We start from the raw sequence: 6000 nt of genomic DNA on the forward strand, positions 1-6000 counted from the left end.
ACCACCGTCCCAGACAAACGCACACAATGCCGGGCACCGGGATAGCAGTTGCCAGGGGCCGTGGGGACTCAGAATTTATGAAGTTTTGTGGGTTCTTTCAGAAATTCATAGAGGCGCGTAATGTTCACTGACGGCGTTCATATGTTTGAGCCTGAGTTTGTTGTGACTCTTTGAGAGAGATTGATTTTCCGTTACAATATGAGCGTAATCGTCTACGTCTACCCCATGCATTGCTTGCTCTGGCAAGCTGTCTTTTTTTTTTTCATATGAAGTACTCATCGAATAAACGCGATCAGTTTAGGGCAGCGATTTTCTCAGCATCCTCCCCCCCCCCCAACACACACACCCTAGCACCCCCCAAAAAATCCCTGCTAAGAAGACCAAAATACTAACATCGCTAAAACAAATAAGGACGGTGTCGTCCTTATTTGTTTTTAGCACTGTTTTAGCGATTTTATTAAGTGTGACCAGCAGGCCCAAATAGGTACAGTCGTGTTCAAGCTGTAAGAACGGCATCTCCGCCGCTGAAGTTGAAATTTATATTATATGTTCATATCCTTAGCACGTATGAATATGAAAACAACTTTGGTCAAAAGTAAATATCACCAGAATATATTCTACATAAAGACTTCAAACGCTATGTTGTCTTCTGGTAGTTACATATAGGGGGGGGGGGGAAGGAAAAAGAAGAAGAAGCGCCGACAATGTCGTTCAGCTTGGACACGATTTTGGAGGACTGTCCCTTCGAGAACACGTTAAAATGTAACCGCCTGAAATAAAACGCGATATGAGAATTGTCAATCCCTAAGCAATGCAAAACTTTTTTTCAACTTTTTCTTTTTTGAGAACCGCCCCCCCCTCCCCCCCATCAACGTATCACTAGCATTACTCGTGTAATACACCTAAGTATATTAGTTTTATGTATTATAATACCTCAAAATCAAAGTATTTTGTATTTTTGTATTACAATACAGAATATGAGTATTACGGGCCACCCGTGTTTCAGGAACAAGAAATGACAAGGCATGTAGATTCGACAACGAAAGCGCAACTTCGCGCAACGAAGCAGACGTCCTTGGAGACAATCACCTGCGCTGCGCTCCCATTCGTATGCCCGACTTACGAGGGTGGTTCCATAAGTTTCCGTCCCGACCAACTTTTAATAGTCATAGAGACGAAACAAGTGTATCACTTTTCGACATAGTCACCCTTAACTTCGATGCGCTTTTGACACCTTTCAACCAGCATTCTTGTACCCTTGAAAAAATAGTCCGAAGTTTTGTTTCCGAATTTCCGAAATTTCGAATTTCCGAAAACTGCCTCTTGCACCTCACTGTCGTTTTGAAATCTCCGTCCTCTGAGATCCCTCTTCAAGTTTGAGAACAGGCAGTAGTCACTCGGTGCCAAGTCTGGACTGTAGGGTGGGTGGTGGATTTCTTCGAAGCCGCACTCCTTCAGTGCAGCCTTGGCAACACAAGCGGTGTGGACAGGGGCATTGTCCTGGAGCAACCGGACACCTCGACTCAATCTGCCGCGCCTCTTTTCCTTGATGGCGTCTTGCAGTTGGTGCAGGAGTGAAGCATAATAAGTCGCATTCACTGTGGTGTTCCTCTTTTTGAAGTCGATGAGGAGGATCCCGTGACAATCCCAAAATATTGTTGCCATGGCCTTCTTTGTGGATTGTGTGACCTTGACTTTTCTTGGGCGTGCTTCTACTGGTTTGCGCCATGCCATCGACTCCTTTTTCGAAAGGGGATCATCAGTGATGGCCAGTAGTTAACTACATGTAGTTAAACTACTAGTTAAACTACCAGACTGTAGTTAAAAAGTAGTTATCAACTACTTGCAGAAATGTAGTGGCAACTACTAGTTAAACTACTATTTTAAGTAGTTAACTACAGTAGTTAGGTTACTGAAGGCGCGAACTACTTCCGATTTGGCCGCAAGCTTTACGGCACGATTGTGCTTCTGACTTTTACCTTGAGCTACTTGTTTGATGAGAACGGTGTCGTGCATGTGTACTAAATCTTCAGTTTTAATGCTTGTCCAGCAGTGTTGCGGATTTAACGAGTCAAATCGGATTTAAATCAAATCCATGTTTTTCGGAACACCGCAAATCAAATCCAAATCAAGTCTGGATTTAAACTTGAGGCGACAAATATCATTTTAAATTCGGATTTGTTTTTGGTGTGCTAAATCAAATCTGGTTTTAAATCAGGATTCATCAAATCCGTCAACGAATCCGGGGGCTAAAGTCCCCGAAATAACTGTAGCATGCAGCTGACCATGTCTACAAGGTACAGTTACTGAATGCATTCGCTGGATAATACCCGTGACATGGTATAAACACATATAAATCTCACCGCAGCGAAGAGTATGAACAGCCAACATAGCGATGCGAAGGTTGACACTGACATTTTATTTATTTTCACGTGGATATCGGAGTAACATATTTGTCAAATACGCTTACTCGGCACATAAGATAAAGCCAACTGCCGGGAATTATGTTGTGTTAAATGTGACGGCTGCGTGCTGCACACCGCAGTTGTGTTATAACAAACTCAGTAGTGCATCCGCCCAACACGCGTAAGCAGTCTTATTCTCTCAAGTTCTTGTTTAGAAAGACCAGCTGCTCCAATGTAGCTTGGTGCAGCCTGTTTCTTTTCGCGGTCTTGATCAGGCTGGCTGCAGAGAGCACTCGTACGACTGCTCCAGAACTTGCAGGTACTGCAAATAGATGTTTCGCTACTTCCGAAAGCAGCGGGTGGCTGGCCACTGCGGACATCCAATAGCAGAGAGGGGAAACAACATCATCCTTTACTGTACACTTGCTTAAATAGAGGATTTCGTCGTTCGTTTTTGCGGTAAGAGTTCTGCGGTGGCACCGAGTTGACCATAAGCAAGCCTCTATGAAAAAGGGCAACCAACATTCACATTCCTGTTCCTGGACACAATGACCTCATACGACTGGTTCTCATGTGGACATTTCGGGACTTATTTTAGCAATCTCTGGGACACCAGAACGCGACATCAGTCGCAGTTCAGAGCCAATAAAACAGGCAAAATACGTCTATGGTAGTCCTTTTGTCGAACGTACATTGTTTGAGCTCAGTGGGCCAGTGGTGCGCTTTCTCCAATGCGTTCCATTTCTGAGAAATTATGGAAAGCTGTGATACCGTTGTGAATTAGACATCGAACTGCCCATGTGATTATATGTGAGAGTATTGCATGACGAACCTTTAGTGCTCGGAAGGGAAGATGGCTATATGCCTTAGAGGTGGTCTGGCTGACAGACAAACCACCTCTTAAACTTGAAGCAGTCTACAAACAGTATCCGTAGACTGCTTCATGCAATCAAAAAATCGTGGCATTTCTTTTTAAATGAAACACAACTTTTAGCGGGACATTGGGAACCGAGATGGCGGGATACAAGGCAAGCCATCTCAAATCCAAACACTTTTTAGACCTTCTCCTGATTAAGAGTTGCATTGCATCATGTGTAAACATATGTGAAATGCAATTCAGTCAAATCTCTTGTAAGAACGTAATTACAGAGACGACCTCAGATACGACTGACAAAGAATCTGCCTGCCCGTCAACGTCAAATTTCGTAGCAGTCAAAATCCAACCATTTCCCTTCAGAAGCTTGACCAAATACACATCCAATTCCGTCGAAAACAAAAAAACGTGATTCAATCCAAATTCAAATCATCTGCCAAAATTGTGATTCAATCCAAATCCAAATCGTCCTCATATTTTCCCCGTAAACCAAATCCCAAATCAAATCCACGAGCCCTTTGATGGATTTAAATCAAATCCCCGGATTTAAATCCGCAACACCGTTGTCCAGTGAAGCCTCGTTTGCTGTGAAATAATTATGCAACTCAGTTTATCGCGGAAGCACAGAAAGAATCCCGCCGCAAGCTTTGTATTTCACGGTCGTAGCAGTGGCTTGAGCCAAAGTTTATCATTGATTGTGATTTATATTTAGGAGTCCAAGAACACTACAAGGGATTGGTGTTGATGGACAACGTTAAGTAGTTATAGGTGTAGTTAAACTACATTGAAGTAGTTAAAGAAGTAGTTTTAACTACTCCCCTGAAAAGTAGTTGAACTACTAGTTAAACTACTCCATCACAAAGTAGTTAGTAGTTATAGTTAAACTACTGTAGAAGTAGTTAGCGGCCATCACTGGTTAATGTCCCCCTAGGGAGTGCCCTTCAGCATATGCTATATTGCAATTGATTTCATCTCGGAAAAAGTGACTGATATATTTTTAAAAAATCTGTTCACATTTAGCGTGGACACCCTGTATATATATATACATATATATAGTCTAGAAGTAATGAAGAGACTTGGGAGGCCGTATAAGGGTTAAAAGACTTTACGCTACTTTTATTATATTAATAATTAAGGGGGTACTAGAAATATATTTACAGTTAGGGGTCGACGTTTCGGCAGTCAGCGCTGCCTTCAACAGGACTAAACTTGGAAATAGGTGGGAAGGGCTTATATACAAGGGAAAGGGGGAAAATGAGAGGGGAACAGTGCACGTGGAGCGACGTTGATGATGTTGCAGGAGCATTGTTGCTAATGGTCCATTCAGCACTTGCAGGGGCGTTGGCTGTCTTCATTTAATAATCGTTCGTTCGTTTCCTTCGTTTTAATAATCACAGATCCGATATTACAAAGAAACCAAACCTCCCTGTGTCGCGTCATTTCAATCAAACCAGCCATTCATTCGATCTTACAATCTGGTTTCCCCTCAGACCGTAGCAGGCAACAGCGTGAATCATTCGTAATCCACAAATTCCAGTCCACGATAGACGAAGACCCCGGCGTATTGTCTACAGTTCGCAGCCTTAGCTCGTAGACCAAGTTCCCCGACCCTCTTTCGTTCTTTCTGCTGTCTCTTTTTTATCATTTCAGGTTTATCAGACGAGCAAGGAGAACTCTCCTGGAAGACAGCCAACGCGCCTGCAAGTGCTCAATGGACCATTAGCAACAATGCTCCTGCAACATCACCAAAGCCGCTCCACGTGCACTGTTCCCCTCTCATTTTCCCGCTTTACCTTGTATATAAGCCCTTGTCACCTATTTCCAAGTTTAGTCCTGTTGAAGGCAGCGCTGACTGCCGAAACGCCGACCCCTAACTGTAAATCTATTTCTAGTACCCCTTTAATTATTAATGTAATAAAAGTAGCAAGTGTTTTTAACCCTTATACGGCCTCCCAAGTCTCTTAATTACTTCTGTTCTATTTGTTTTCGTGTCCATCTGTACATATATACATTCATAAATGTACATATATATATATATATATATATAAGTTGAAATAAAGCAATGCGGTTGACCACGAAAAATAAAGATATTCAGTAAGGATGAGAAGTGGAGACAGTACTTCTACAGGACAAGGTATAAAAGGGGAACTTTATTAAAAGACTAAGAGGGGGTATTCGACGTTTCGACAGCAGGGCTGTCTTCAACAGGAATGGGATATTATGGTGACACAAAACAAATCCAAAGAATGAGAGGGGAATATGCAGTGATTGCCAGTAGTTAACTACATGTAGTTAAACTACTAGTTAAACTACCTGATTGTAGTTAAAAAGTAGTTATCAACTACTTGCAGAAATGTAGTGTGCAACTACGTGTTAAACTACTATTTTAAGTAGTTAACTACAGTAGTTAGGTTACTGAAGGTGCCAACTACTTCCGATTTCGCCGCAAGCTTTACGGCACGATTGTGCTTCCAACTTTTACCTTGAGCTGCTTGTTTGATGAGAACGTAGGTGCAGAGCAATTGTGTCGTGCATGTGTACTAAATCTTCGCTTTTAATGCTTGTCTAGTGAAGCCTCACTTGCTGTGAAACAATTCTGCACCTTAGTTTATCGCATAGACACAGAAAGAATCCCGCCGCAAGCTTTGTATATAACGATCGTAGCAATGGCTTGAGCAAAAGTTTATCACTGCTTGTGATTCATATTTAGGTGTTCAAGCA

This window comes from Ornithodoros turicata, chromosome 7, assembly GCF_037126465.1.
Source record: "Ornithodoros turicata isolate Travis chromosome 7, ASM3712646v1, whole genome shotgun sequence".
NCBI classification, from domain to species: Eukaryota; Metazoa; Arthropoda; class Arachnida; order Ixodida; family Argasidae; genus Ornithodoros; species Ornithodoros turicata.